The 16,599-nt window shown below is 38.1% G+C and overlaps 1 protein-coding gene across 4 annotated transcripts in view; it reads right to left on the minus strand.

The window, feature by feature from the left end:
- Positions 1–16,599, minus strand: part of STIM2 (stromal interaction molecule 2) — a 149,386-nt gene that overhangs the window by 120,480 nt on the left and 12,307 nt on the right. Inside the window, exon 1 of one of the 4 annotated variants that reach the window (XM_035005179.1) lies at positions 7,259–7,556. The exons of the other annotated variants lie outside the window; for them this stretch is intronic. The gene's annotated coding sequence lies outside the window, so the exon portion shown is untranslated. Of the gene's footprint in view, positions 1–7,258; positions 7,557–16,599 lie in introns of those variants that run through there. 4 annotated transcript variants of the gene reach the window in all.

Consider the following 16,599-nt stretch of genomic DNA (forward strand, 5'->3'; position numbering starts at 1 on the left):
TTAATTAAACAATTCTACTTCCACTACAGCTTGGTCACAAGGAACGAATCTGTTAAACTGCTTTGCCCACCACAATGGAACTTACTATATATGTTCAGTACCTCAGGCAATGTCCCAGCTTATACTATTACAACTCATACCTGTGTTTAACAATATGGTATTCCCAGACATTGCAACAATCCTTTTATTACCCTAGGGAAAAAACACAATTTCCTAGTTCACTGAACACCAAATAATACACTATCTAGCACAGGTATATGTATATGTGTATATAATTTAATCCTTACTATGACCTAGAAAAAGAGAGATTATTAGCTCCTTTCACCCAAGGAAGAAACTGAGGCACAGAAACTTGGAGTTAGTAAATGGTATACAATTAAAATGCAGGTTAATGTTACCTTGCCTAGTTTTCCCTCTATTCCATGCTCTCTTCTCCTTCTGAACCTCCCTCTTTCTCACTCTGCAGTTTTCTCTGGTCACCAGTCCCCATGGTGGAAGAGACACATGGATAGTCCCTGGATTTACATACTATATATAGTTCCAGCCTTAAAGAGATGAATGACACAAATTTCAGACCCACTATGCAATCAGGGATCTATCACAGGCCTCACCATTTAGAGAAAAGGGTCAATATTCCAGAAAAACTTGCAATAGAAAATAAAGGCAACCAACATCTTTAATATTCATGGTAACTTACTCCTCAGAAACCTGAGTTGTCAAATTAAGAAATTCAAGAAAATAGGCTTCTGAATTAAACCAGAATTAAGAAAATTGAGAAAAAGGAATCACTATTTACCTATTGGAAAGCTCAACCCTTTTAGGGATACCACATTTTTGTAAGAGTCACCATAATAGAATGTCAGGAAAAAATAAGTCTTGATCCTCTCATTAGTTTGAGAGAAGAGATCTATTATCAGGACCATTCCAACCTTTGATCACAAGGACAATGTGTTTAACAATACACAAAGGGGGAAACATTCAAACTCTAATAATTAAAGAAATGAAACATGGTATTTCACCCAAAATAGCAAAGATTCTTTTTCAATTAAAATACCAATGGGGGGGCGCCTGGGTGGCTCAGTCCTTACGTCTGCCTTCGGCTCAGGTCATGATCCCAGGGTTCTGGGATCGAGCCCCGCATTGGGCTCCCTGCTCTGCAGGAAGCCTGCTTCTCCCTCTCCCACTCCCCCTGCTTGTGTTCCCTCTCTTGCTGTCTGTTAAAAAATAAATAAAATCTTAAATAAATAAATAAATAAATAAATAAATAAATAAATAAAATACCAATGGGCACTCAAAAATATAATCCTTTCAGAATGCAATTATTATTATTGCCAGTAATATATTTTTTTAACCTTAAAATATTCATACCTTTTACTCTAATACTATGCTCTTGGGAGTGTACCCTTAAAATCCAGAATGAAGGAAAGGTTTATGTGCATAAGAGTTTGTAACAATATTTTTAACAGAAAAACTGAAAACATCTATTTGACAATGGGAATCTACCCAAAAATAAGAACAAGTAAATAATTTATATCTTCTACTTCATTTACTAGTTAAGAAAAAGCTCAGAATATGTAGATTTTAAACTTTTTTTTTTTTTAAGATTTTATTTATTTATTCATGAGAGACACAGAGAGAAAGAGAGAAGCAGAGGGAGAAGCAGGCTCCCAAGGAGCAGGGAGCCCGATGCGGAACTCGATCCCAGGACCCTGGGATCATGACCTGAGCCGAAGGCAGACGCTTAATCGTCTGAGCCACCCAGGCGCCCCAGAATATGTAGATTTTAAAAAGATGCAAAACTGCATCAAAGAGGACTGAAACTATATAAAATAATACTTATTGGATATAAAAAAGAACAACAGCAAAGTAGTTCTGAGGAGTGAAATTTGTTTTATTCTCTTTGCTACGTGTTTCTGTATATTCAAAGTTCATAGTAAGAAAAACTATTTATATAAAAGAAGAATGAAAATTAAGATGGCACAACATCCACTTTAAGTATCACAAGATCTAAAAAATGGGGGAAGGAAGAGGATCATTTCTGAAATGTTCAAATTAACATACATGGTTAAAAAATTAACATTAGACACTTCCCTTAGCTTAATTCTTTGACTTTTTATTCTCAGGGGGGAAAAAACATCAAAATATAGAAAAAGGTTTATGCACAAAAAGTATAAATCAAGACATTTACTATCCATAAAGTTTTATGGATTACCTTAGTCTTATGACAGACTAGACACTATCTAGGTAACATATGAGCAAGACAGGGTCCTATTCTTAAGAAGTTTAGATTTCTATGGGTAAGTACAGGTAGCAAGTTAATAAATCTATCAAAATATAACTTCTAGTTATAAGTATATATAAGTGTTAAAAGTGTTTTATGTGTTTGTTGGGGAGAGGCAGGAAGGAGACTGCTCCTATAGGTGGTCACCAAAATAAGTCTTTCTGAGAAAGATACAAAACCAAAAACTAAAGTCAGCTAGGCAAAAAGGAACAGAGGAACAGTCAAAACATAGGAAACTTTGGGGCGCCTGGGTGGCTCAGTCGTTAAGCGTCTGCCTTCAGCTCAGGTCATGATCCCAGCATCCTGGGATCGAGCCCCATGTCAAGCTCCCCCTGCTTCTCCCTCTCCAGCTCCCCCCTGCTCGTGTTCCCTCTCTCGCTGTCTCTGTCAAATAAATAAATAAAATCTTAAAAAAAAAAAAAATAGGAAACCTTAAGTGCCAAGATTCAGAAACAAGGAAAAGAGTTTGGCATATTCTAGCAGCACCAAAGAATTCAGTGTAGGGGAAAATGGTAAAAAGAGAGAAATCTGGAGAGGTAGGCAGGGGCCAGACCATGCAGGGATTTGTAGGCCAGGAGAAATATCTATTTTATTGTAATTAAAATGGGAAGCCACTGAAGGGGGAAGGAAATGATCTTACGTGTATTTTTACAGGCTTCTGAGAAAACAGACTGTAGAAGGTTAAGAGCAATAACAAGAAGTTAGGAAGCCACTGCAGGGATCCCAGTGAGAGGTAACAGTGGCCTGGACTATAGTGATGGCAATGAAAACAGAAAAGTAGAGAAACTCAAAATATATGTGGGTGGTTAGAACCCACAGCATTTATGACAGATGGTCAGGATGTGGGAGATAAGGACCCAGAACAATCAAGTATAGCTCCTAGGAGTCTGAGTGAATCATTATTTACAAAACTAAAACTTAAAGTGTGTTTCCAATACTAAGGCACAGTTAAATATATTACTTAGTATCCATTACTAATATTTGTTAAAGGTTTGCATCTCTTACTATCTATGGGGTAATGGACATGATACTACTTATCCAGGCCTCCAGTTTACTAAAATAATTACTCAATAATCCCTCAAATAATTACTATAAATAATACCTATGGCTCTCACAGAGTTGAAGGGAGGATTAAATGTGAACCTATGAAAAACACTTTGACTGTGCTCAATATATGAAAGCTGCCAGAAGTCACAGTAATGACTCCAACACCAGAATAGAAAAGGTAGTCAATAAATATTTTATGGATAAACAGGCAGATAAAAAGAAATGATGAAGCAGGAATTTATACCCAGGTCATCTGACTCAATCTCTATAAAACCATGCACTCTTCACCACAGGTGAGCAATGAAGACTGAAAACTTAACAACCGTTATGATTGTGAAATCAACTAAGAAGAATTATGAGGGGCGCCTGGGTGGCTCAGTTGGTTGGGCGACTGCCTTCGGCTCGGGTCATGATCCTGGAGTCCCGGGATCGAGTCCCGCATCGGGCTCCCTGCTCGGCAGGGGGTCTGCTTCTCCCTTTGACCCTCCTCCCTCTCATGCTCTCTCTCATTCTCTCACTCTCAAATAAATAAATAAAATCTTTAAAAAAAAAAAAAAAAAGAATTATGAAATCCCTGTATCCTCATTAGACTTTTTGATATAAATTACACAACAACCCAAGGTCTAGAGGGTTCAGTATTATACATAGTCATGTAGATAAATTAGAATAATTGGTAATTTCTGAATCACAAAGTAATCAAAATGCTTACTGACTTTTCAGTAAGTAAATTGGTAAATAAGGTTGAGGACTCAACCTGCTAGCAATGCAAAGGGAACTCAAGACTAGGAATTTGGTTAGACCATGAAGTCTAGGAGCAAAGAATTATCAATAGGAACTCAAGAGCTAGATAGGAAATACAAGTAAGAGCTTAAGAAAACATAATCCATGGCCTGGAAGGAAAGTACTGGCAAAGAGATCTATACCAAAAACTATGATTGGTCAGTCTGAGGGACAAACACAGACCAAGAGAAACAAGGACAGCATTAGGAAACTCTCACAACCCCAGGGCCCAGGCAAAGATCCACTGGTCCTAGGGAAGAGGTAGAAGTAAGAGCCCACCACTTCCGGAGAGGGACAAGAACCCCTCTTGGCCCAGGATCCCACACCCAACAAAGTAGGCTACCAGTGGGCAAAGAACAGGAAACTCTCTAGCCTAAGTACTCCCCCAGATACTAGGCAGAGTTTGGCTGCTGCTGGGGGAAGAGGAAGAAGAGTAAGAAAGCTCAACTCCCAAAGCCCACACTCACAAGCCCTACCTAAGACTTAGAGTAGATCAAAACCAAGAACTCCTCCACTCCTACCACAAACCTACTATACAGAGGGAGCCTCTCCACAGTGCAGGCATGCTGCTGATAGCTCTACTCCTGCCATACAAAACACAGAGTAACAGCAGTCCACCACTGGTGAAATTTCTGGTCTATGGTGCACTGAAAGGGACAACAGTAACAACAGAGCCATACCCACCTCAACCATTAACAAAACTGACTCAACCTACACACTAATAGTCTGACAGAAGAAGCACACCCATTTCTGGACATAGACAATATTGATCTCAGACTCAACTGTGCTATCATTCAATCAAAAATTATGAGCCATTTAAAAAAAAATTATGAGTCATATTTTAAAAAGGAAAAAAAAAAAAAGCCTCATTGTCAAGAGATAAAGCAAACAACAGAACCAGAAACAGAGATAACCCAGATGTTAGAACTATCAGAGTGGGTAAAATAATTATCAAAACCTCAATGAGATACCACCTCACACCAGTCAGAATGGCTAAAATTAACAAGTCAGGAAACGACAGATGTTGGCGAGGATGCAGAGAAAGGGGAACCCTTCTACACTGTTGGTGGGAACGCAAGCTGGTGCAGCCACTCTGGAAAACAGTATGGGGGTTCTTCAGAAAGTTGAAAATAGAGCTACCATACGATCCAGCAATTGCACTACTGGGTACTTACCCCAAAGATACAAATGTAGGGATCCGAAGGAGTATGTACACCCTGATGTTTATAGCAGCAATGTCCACAATAGCCAAACTATGGAAAGAGCCAAGATGTCCATCAACAGATGAATGGATAAAGAAGATGTGGTATATGTATACAAGGGAATATTATGCAGCCATCAAAAGGAACGAAATCTTGCCATTTGCAACAGCGTGGATGGAACTGGAGAGTGTTATGCTGAGTGAAATAAGTCAATCAGAGAAAGACAAGTATCATATGACCTCACTGATATGAGGAATTTGAGAAACAAGACAGAGGATCATAGGGGAAGGGAGGAAAAAATGAAACAAGATGAAACCAGAGAGGGAGACAAACCATAAGAGACTTAATCTCAGGAAACAAACTGAGGGTTGCTGGAGTGGTGGGGGGTGGGAGGGATGGGGTGGCTGGGTGATGGACATTGGGGAGGGTATGTGCTATGGTGAGTGCTGTGAATTGTGTAAGACTGATGAATCACAGACCTGTACCTCTGAAACAAATAATATATGTTAAAAAAAAAAAAAAAGAAGAAGATAGTAGGAGGGGAAAAATGAAGGGGGGGAATCGGAGGGGAGGACAAACCATGAGAGACTATGGACTCTGAGAAACAAACTGAAGGTTTTAGAGGGGAGGGGGGTTAGGGGATGGGTTAGCCTAGTGATGGGTATTAAGAAGGGCACATATTGCATGGAGCACTGGGTGTTATACGCAAACAATGAATCATGAAACACTACATCAAAAACTAATGATGTAATGTATGGTGACTAACAAAATAAAATTTAAAAAAAAGATCTAAAGGAAAGGATTAATATGTTAAAGGATCTGGACAATATGTATAAATAGCTGGGGAATCTCAACAGATATAAAAACTCTAAAAGAGAACCAAATGGTAACACTAAAATAAAAAAAATAGTTTCAAAGTTGGAAAATTCCTTTGACAGGATTATCAGTGCACTTAAAACAGATCAACAGCTTATCCAAGCTGAAATAAAAAGGATAAAAATGGGTTAAAAAAAGAGGGGGGAAGCACCCAACAACTGTGAGACAATATCAAATGGTCTAGCATATACTTAACTGGAGTGCCAAAGGGAGAAGGAAAGAAAATAGGACAAAAGAATTATCTGAAAAGATAATGGTTGAGATTATCCAAAATTAATGGAAGTCAACAAACTATAGATCCAAGGAGCTGAGAAAACTCTTAAAAGTGTGAAGTTATCATTACCTTAAATCAAGCAAGTTAAAGCAAAGGGTTCAGACAAAAGATATAGCCTGAAATAATTAACTACTGAAAGTATGTATTTAGCAGATACTACAAAATACTCTATTATCTATAAAAATACAATTACATACTATTTCCATCTCCACATAAAAAGGAACTAGAGGAACAAATGAACCAGAAGCAAGAAAAGGTGGTAAAAGAGCAAAAAGACCTGAATTATAAAGTATAATCAAATAAACATATATTATAGTTTCCTTCTAACATCCACCAAACACAGATATTTAGACAATATCACTTTGGGGGGAAAAAAAAACTGTTAATTTTCAGCAAGTACATTAAATAAAGGCATTCAGTTATGAGATGTAAAAACAGTTATTATGTATGTGTTTAGTAAATCCTCTGGGATAATAATTTTACTTCATGAAAATTCTTTTACAAATTTATTTATTTATTTATTTATTTATGTTTAAGATTTTAAATGATCTCTACACCCAACCCCAGTGGGGCTCAAGATCAAGAGTCGCACACTCCACCATCTGAGTCAGCCAGGCATCCCTCTTTTACAAATTTAATTATGGTTTATCATGTCCACTATTGTGAGAATCTGTGTTACAGATGAATGGGGAAAAAAAGGGATCTAGAGACTGATAAGCATAAAGCAGAGAAGAGTCAGAATTGAGACTTTTAAAATGCAATCTTGAGTTAAAGGAAACCTAGGTAAAGTTGCCTTACCTTTAGAGTATCCTTCTTTTGTCTCAAAGCTGGGAAAGTGCTGAGATCCAAAGACTCACTTAAGTGGTGGGGAAACACAGGCAAGTCAGAATGTTCAAAATCCTCATGTCTCCTGATAAAAGGTTCCTACAGGAAGAATTCAATTTTTACCAATACCCTAATGAATTACTGAAGATGTCTGAGCCATAGTAGTAGGAATATTCAAAGAATTGTTAAATATATTTACCCAAAGTTTTTCCCATTTTACTCATCAAAGTTAATCAGCATGTCTGGAACCACTGTGGACACTAAGAAATATGAATCAACAATTCCAAGTAACAGCAAAAGGATATCTAACTTTCCAATGGACTAAATACTGAGTAGCGTATGAATATGCTCCTTAGTGTACATACTATCTACTACAACCTAAAATGGGTTTTCTTTTATTTTTTTTTTTAAAGATTTTATTTATTTATTTGAGAGAGAGAATGAGAGAGAGAGAACACAAGAGGGGGTAGTGGGAAAGAGAGAAGCAGACTCCCCGCTGAGCAGGGAGCCTGATGTGGGACTCGATCCTGGGACTCCAGGATCATGACCTGAGCCAAAGGCAGTCGCTTAACCAACTGAGCCACCCAGGCGCCCCTAAAATGGGTTTTCAAGCATCTCACGAACTACAAGAGGAAATTCTGAACCCTTCATTATAATAAAAAGATAAATAGAAATTAACTTTTCTGAATTAATTCACTACATGCAAATGATTCTTTACTATGGCATTTTCTTTTAGCAAATACAAATACTAATAAAGACTGTCATACAGCTATTGATCTCTCACTTTTTTGTGTGTGTGTGAGAAAGCGCGCAGGCGCCAGCGCACAAGAGCATGCACACAAGTGTGTGCTTGGCGGGGGGGGGGGGGGGGGGGGGGGTCAGGGGACAGCAAGGGAGACACTCTAAGGCAGGTTCCGCTCAGCATGGAGACTGACACAGGGTTCTATCTCACAACCCTGAGATCATGACCTGAACGGAAATCAAGAGTCAGACATTTAACTGACTTAGTCACCCAGGCACCCCTATTGATCCCTCACTGTAAAGCCTATTTTTCCCATAAGGTGTTAGTTCTTCAACTTCAAATTCTGCTATGGTAAGACTTTTCAGGAACATCTTCATCATGATTAGAAAGAAATTATAAACATACCATGTCTTTGGAATCTGTACTTCACTAAAAATGGCTGCTGTTTATCTAGAAATCTTAAAAAGCTGATCAAAGACAAAAAAACAAAAAACAACAACAAAAAGATTTATCTTATTATCTTTTAATTTCTAAGCAGAGTCTATTCTCATGTTATTTCATTTTAAATCAGAGGCCCTAGAATATAACAATTTTTAAATCTTTTACTAATCTACAATATTTATAAAAAGTCCTAATTATTAACAGTTCAATACTCAAGGTTTATGATAAATATATCATGACTACCAGCCAGCTATGTGAAAAAAATTTAAGTATTCAAAATGTAAAACTAAATTTTTAGTACAGTATAAAAGATAAATGGTAACTCTATAAACAAGTTTAAACAATTCATTATAAATCTTCACAGATTTGACTAAATTCAGAGAACCAACATATTTGCATGTTCCTGTAACATTTTAAAATAAATCCCATAAAGAAATATTATATAGCCATGGCAAAAACAACCCAGGACTAGCAGTTAATAGATTCGGGTTCTAGTTCTAGTCCTATTACACTGCATTAAAGTTGATTTTAAAATATACATATTTAAGTATGATTTGTATAAGACAGAGAGAGATTTATCATGACTTGTAGAACTGGTATTATAAATGAGTAAAAAGATTAATAGGTAAAACCAGTGTGGCTCTCAGCTTCAATTATAAAGGCGTCTGGAAACCAGTGAATACTGGGATCCGCAGCAACACAAAATGAGGAAGCTGCCAATTTGTTCAAATATCACATACTATATTATACCAAAACTATTATTGCAGGACAAATAATGGGAACATTAAAAGTGAAATCATAAGAGCAGAGACTTCATTTGCTCTTAGGAAGAGCTGGACTTCCCTCCAGCACCTAAAAAGTGTCTAGCAGTAGGCATTCAGACATTTGTTAAATAAATATACTCCCCAACTAAGTAGCACAATGTAATCTCACAGAGTATGCCTAATACTGACTTTACTACTCTTAATTTTACATGAACCAGCACTTTTTAAATTTTTTTAATGTCTGTGAGATTACAAACTGAATAAAATTCTTTTAATAATCACATTTTAATTTCCCTAAACTCTTTCAAAAATACGTGAAATTATCAACTGAAGAGTTCATGACTCAAGCCAACTGAGTAATGTATTCATCATAATTACTCAGTTTATATAAGTGAAAAGCTGAAAGTTATCCTGTAACATTTTTCCACTAGAAATTATTAGCAGTCACAAATAAAGATATGCTACAGCTTTTTCCAAAAATATTTAACTCATACAATTTTTTAATAGCAACAAAAACATCTTAGATAAGAACAGATGTCAATGATTAAATCATACTATATTACAGATGACCCATATATTTTAAAGTGCTGGACACACTGGACACAAAGTTCTACTTGTCAACCATTAATCGCTACACAGATATAAGTATCATCAACTACAACAGATTACAATCAAAAACAAACCTTCAAGTTGAAAAGTATTTACAGGGCTATGGTACAACCTTTATGGGAAAGATACCTATTATAATAGATACCTCAAATGGGTAAAAAAGAAAAGAACCACTGTGATACAACATAAGTAGATAGATACTGCAAGTTCAAATTGCAATAAGAAGGGTATAAACAATTTAAGAAAGTCCCAAGGTGGAAGAAATCATGCCCTACTGAAAATAAGTTTGGAAAGACTTTATGACAATAGAAACAGAGAGCAGGACCCATGTCAATTTTTTCCCACCACTGTGTCTCCAACTCGTACAACTGTGCACTGAACATAGAATAGTCTCAATAAATATTTACTGACTAACAAATATTTGGAATGGACCTTGAAAGATGGAGAGGACACGCTAGTATGAGAGAAATATGCAAGCAATAGAATAAAAGAGAAAATAAAGTGTGTTCAAAGAACAAGAAGTATCCTAATTTTGCTGGAATATACTTATGACATACGGAAGATCATCAGGAGTTTGTGTCCACTATGAACTTCAAAACAAGTTTAAATTTAATTTGGTATTAATAGAAAATAGTAACAGCTTTATTAATGAAAGTAGTATATAACAGAGTACAAGGTGAGTTACAAGATTATTGCCTCCCCTAGCACAAATAATTTAGTTCAGAACCAATGTGGTAGTAGTAAGAATAGAAAGAATGGGAAAAAGGTCAAATGTAACTTCAAGAATTTGTGTTTGACTGATTCGAAAAACAGTGGTACCATTAAAATAAATACAGAGTCAAAACAAGTTCGGGGAGAGGGAATCAGATAAAGAAAATGGTATTTATTGAGCATTTATTCCTTGCTAAGCACTTCAAATACACTATTTTAATCTTCATAACAACCCTATGAGGTAGTTATGCTCCCATTTTACAAATGAGGCAAAAGAAATCAAGATACTTCCCCAGGGGTGCCTGGGTGGCTCAGTCATTAAGCGTCTGCCTTCGGCTCAGGTCATGATCCCAGGGTTCTGGGATCGAGCCCCGCATTGGGCTCTCTGCTCTGCGGGAAGCCTGCTTCTCGCTCTCCCTCTGCCCCTGCTTGTGTTCCCTCTCTCGCTGTGTCTCTCTGTCAAATAAATAAATAAAATCTTTAAAAAAAAAAAAAAAAAAAGATACTTTCCCAAAGCTCACAAAGCTAATTAGTTAATCTGTCATTCCCCCTCTTCTTTCCTAAGAGAACCTCCATTTTGTTCAAATAGGGTAACAATGTGCTCAAGAAGGTGGGCCACTCCTGTAGTCCTAGGAGAATGAAACACAATTATTCTAAAAAGGGAAATCGTCGTCCAACAACCCAGGCCTCATCTACGAGACATGAGAAGAAATACGTTGAGGGCTTCTGAGAAAGACCTTCCTACCTACATCAGCATTGTGAAGGTCATCAGGGACTCTGAAGTTACCAATCTAAGAGCTGCCCTTGATTCTTCCCTTTCTTTCACTGCTGTTTCCCAATTATCAGCAAACCAAATCAATTCTAATTCCAAAATATCTTGTTAACCCTTCCTCCTCCTATCATCCTAGTCCAAGCCACTATTAATTCTCAATGAGACTACTAATAACTACTTTCCAATACAATCTCCCTGTGGTGACTCCTGAACCCAACAATTCATCCCCCAAACAGCAGCCAAAGAGAACTTTTGAATGTAAATCATGCAGCAATTGAAACCCTTGTGCTCTGATGGTGGGGTTATAAAAGGGGACAACCACCATGGAAAACAGTTTGAGGTTCCTCAAAAAATTAAAAATAGAACTACCATATGATCCAGCAATCCCACTGTATATATATACAAAAGAACTGAAAGCAGAGTCTCAAAGAGATATCTGCACACCCATGTTTATAGTAGCACTATTTACAAGAGCCAAAAGGTAGAAGCAACCGCAAGTGTCCACTGGCAGATGAATGGATATAAAAAATGTGATATACACATTCAATGAATATTATTCAGTCTTAAGAAGGAAGGAAACCCTGTCATATGCTACAACATGGATGAACACTGAGGACATTATAGTCATATAAGTCAAAGAAGCTAGTCACAATAAAACAAATACTGTATGATTCCACTTATAGTGAGATATCTAAAGTGGTTAAATCCATGGAAGCAGAAGCAGAAGGAAGGTCCCCAGGGGCTTCGGGGAGCTGCTGTTTAATGGTTTGGAATTAGAGACTCCATTTTCCTTTCTAATTAATGAACTCTTAAACTGAGCCAGAACGGGCAACTGTTTAACAAGGAATTGCTAGTAAATTCAACAGAACAACTGACATTAGGACCATAAAACTGTCGGTATGAACTTTATGAAGACAGAACAATTAATTAACTAATGCATACCAAGAATAGCTTCATTTGGGAGCACCAATAAAGTAGTTGATTAGAAAATAGTCAAAAGGAGCTCGACCAGTTAGCACGAATGAACATTTTTCCCCCTCTTCTCTTATCTAAGTCCTGTGCTTACCCTCTTCTCTCTCATAAAAACCCCTTGCTTTCCCCACATGAGTGGGACACCTTCCTGGTTGCTACTAGAATCAGCACTCCCTGAATTGTCAATTCTGATACCACAAATAAAAGGCCTTTGTTTCTTGTTCAGTTTGCCTCCTTTTCCTGATTGGAATTTAGTAGAGTTTCAGTTTTGTGATATGAAAACGTTCGGGAGATCTGTTTCACAACAATATGAATATACTTAACACTACTGAATTGTACACTTAAAAATGGTTAAGACGGGGGTGCCTGGGTGGCTCAGTCGTTAAGCGTCTGGCTTCAGCTCAGGTCATGATCTCAGGGTCCTGGGATCAAGCCCCACATGGGGCTCCCTGCTCAGCGGGAAGCCTGCTTCTCCCTCTCCCACTCCCCCTGCTTGTGTTCCCTCTCTCACTGTGTGTCTCTCTCTGTCAAATAAATAAATAAAATCTTAAAAAAAAAAAAATGGTTAAGATGGTAAATTTTGTGTTACATGTTCTTTCCATAATAATTTAGGAAAAAAAAAAAAACCAAAACACTAGACCAAACCCCACCCCCAAAAAAAGAATCATATAACTACCCTCCTTAAGATGCTTCAACTGCTTCCTGTCACCCACTGAATAAACCCCAAACATGGTCTATGAGGCTCTGTACCATCTGATCCTTCCCCCTTGCACAGCCAGATCAAACGCTACTCTCCCCCTTCCTCAAGATGTTCAGTCAAAATGATACTTTCACTTCTTCAAATAATTCAAACTCTTTTTTGCCTCGTGGTCTTTCGTCCACGCTATTACCACCATATGGAATGCTATTACTCAACTCTTCATAGATGTGGCTCCTGATCCTTCAGATGTCCCATTAAATGTCACCTTCTCAGAAACCTTTCCTAACCAGCCCACCTAAATTAGGTGTCCCCACACAAGTAACATTATTTTCTATCTTGTATCTCTCTTTTGTTCCTTTTTTTTAAATTTTTTTTTAAAGATTGTATATTTATTTGACAGAGAGAGAGAAAGCAAGAGAGGGAACACAGCAGGGTGAGTGGGAGAGGGAGAAGCAGGCTTCCTGCTGAGCAGGGAGCCCCATGTGGGGCTCAATCCCAAGACCCTGGGATCATGACCCGAGCCGAAGGCAGACGCTTAACGACTGAGCCACCCCTCTCTTTTGTTCCTTGATAGCATTTCTCACAAGTTAAAAACAGTTTATTTTTCCTACCCTCCCAACTGAAATGCAAGGTCCATAGGGAACTTAAAGTCTGACATTTCAACTGCAAAATGCTTTAAATCTTTTAATCATATAAAATAAAGGTACAAAATCACTTAAGCTAATGACACAACTTTTTAAAAATACCATAATACCCCTTAATCTCAGTCCCCTTAGTTTCATATTTCTACAAAGTTTTTACTAATCTTAGACCATTAATGGTTATTTAGATCATGGAAGTGACTCAAACTATGTCTTCATACTTTTTTCAATGGAACATAAAACATCTTAATAGTACCCAATAGATCACAGCACATTTCTACAACTATTCGACATCTTTACCTATAGATTAAAAAAAAAGTCGACAACTGAATACTTATATTTGCCAGACACTGTTCTCTGTTCACTTTACACAGATTAATTCATGTATTCTTCAAACTCATTTTAGAGTTAAGAAAATTTAGGCACCACAATATTGTAATTTATAAGAAATACATGTATTTGGTCACATCTGACGAAAATAAAAACCTAATATATGTCTGGTCTTCATCATCCCCAGTTCCTGGTTCACAGCTCCCAAAACCCATGGAATTTCCTGAGAGGTAAGAGCAAAGGGAGCTTCTTTTGTTGTATTTGGGCTCTAATCCTCAGTTCCTGAAAAAGCTTCAGAGCCATCAAGGTGAAATGAGTGTTTTATTATTCATAACAAACCCTTTCCACCCCAACTGGGCTTATGTTAATGAAGGTGACTTATTATCCAACCAGCACCTAAGGGATGGGGGCTCATTGCCAGGGGAACCAACCTTGACTGTAGGGTTGGAACTTTCAGTCCCACCTTGATTTCTGGGGAGGAGTGAGGGGCTACAGGCTGAATCAATCACCAATGGCCAATGAGGTCATCAATCATTCCTATATAATGAAAACCCAATGCCTCCATAAAAAAAAAAAAAAGAGGGCATTCAGAGAGCTTCCACCTTGGGGAAGCAGAAAGCTTCCATTTGCCATTATGCAGAGCCCCAAACTCCAGGAGGACAGAAGCTCCTTTGTTCAGGATTTTGCCCTATGTAACTTTTCATCTGGCTATTGATCTGTATTTTTTAATATCCTTTGTAATAAACTGGTAATCTAGTAAGTAAATGGGTTTTCCTGAGTTCTGTGAGCCCCTTTAGCAAATTAATCAAACCCAAGGAGGGGGATCCATGGGAACCTCTGATTTACAGAAGGTCAGTCAGAAGCACAGGTAACAACCAGGGCTTGTGACTGGCTTCTGAAGTGGAGGGTAATCTTGTGGGACTGAGCACTCTACCTGTGGGATCCGATTCTATCTCCAGGTTGATAATGTCAGAACCGCACTGAATTCTCAGACACTCCGCTGGTGCCAGAGAACTGCTTGTTGGTATGGGCAAGTCTCCCCTCACAGACTGGAATTGGGGACAGAAACACTTTTTAGGCATGAATAGATTAAATTACCTACCCCAAATTACAAAATCACTGTCACACTGGGACCCCAGCTCAAGAAATCCCACTCTAATCAAGAGGCTATACTCCTAATCACTGTACAAAAAATGGGAGCAGACTTACAGCCCAGATAAAAGTTCAAGATATAAAATGTTATGTTGGGGCGCCTGGGTGGCTCAGTTGGTTAAGCGACTGCCTTCAGCTCAGGTCATGATCCTGGAGTCCCTGGATAGAGCCCTGCATCGGGCTCTCTGCTCGGCAGGGAGTCTGCTTCTCCCTCTGACCCTAACCCCTCTCATGTGCTCTCTCTCATTCTCTCTCTCTCAAATAAATAAATAAAATCTTTAAAAAAAATAAAAAAATAAAATGTTATGTTTCTTAAAAATAACATTCCATCCTTAAGGAATATTCATGAAAACAACCACAAATAGGAATTATCCACTTACTGAGGATACCAATTTAATTTTTTTTAATTTAAAAAATTTTAATTTATCATAAAGATCTTTGGCACTGGGGGATTTTTTTTTTTTTTTTTTTAGATTTTATTTATATACTTGAGAGAGACAGAGAGAGCGCACTAGCACAGAGGGAGAGGGAGAGGGAGAAGCAGACCCCTACTGAACGGGAGCCCGATGCAAGGCTGGATCCCAGGACCCTGGGATCATGCTGAAGGCACTTAACTGACTGAGCCACACAGGCGCCCCCAGGAGGATTTTTAAGGTTATAAACTATTTCAGACCAATCCTAAATCTCCATCACATGTAGTAATCTACAGGTATGATAATAACCTCACCAGGACTCTAAAGGATTAAATAAGATAAAACATACAAATGCCTGGCATAAATTTGAATCCCACATGCAGACATGGATGTTGGTACACCACAAGCAGGCTGACCACTGACTCTGCCACACTGGCAATTCAGTCTCCACTAAGCATTCTCAAATGGCAATGTCTATGCAGTCATTCCCCACTCGGCTTCCTCCTCTCACACTGTGACACTTTTCCCTATGTGACAAACTCTTTATAACATTTTTTTTAAAGATTTTATTTATTTGTGAGAGAAAGAGAGAGAGCGCACATGGGGGAAGGGGGCATAGCAGAGGGAGAGGGAGAAGTGGACTCCAGGCTGAGTGCCCAGTCTGACGTGGGGCTCGATCTCAGGACCCTGAGATCATGACCTGAGCCAAAACCAAGAGTCGGACGCTTAACCAACTAAGCCCCCCATGTGACAAACTCTTATGCATTCTCAGTAAATACTTCTGTGGAAAAAATAGCCCACCTCAGGCACCTGGCTGGCTCACCTGGTGGAGCATGCAACTCTTGACCTCAAGGTTGAGTTCGAGTCCTGTGATGGGTGTAGAGATTACTTAAAATAAAATTTTTTTAAAAAATGTTTTAAATAGCCCACCTCTCCACATCAAAATGTAATTCTATTAAATACAGCCCTTATGCCCTTACACTCTTGTCACAATGTATCATCACCTTTTAAAAAGCAGTATCTCCTCCTGGAATACAAGGCAAGGTCATTATCTTACTAATCTTAAA

Source organism: Mirounga leonina, unplaced genomic scaffold, assembly GCF_011800145.1.
Source record: "Mirounga leonina isolate KUSES-001 unplaced genomic scaffold, KU_Mleo_1.0 Mir_129, whole genome shotgun sequence".
Lineage (NCBI taxonomy): Eukaryota > Metazoa > Chordata > Mammalia > Carnivora > Phocidae > Mirounga > Mirounga leonina.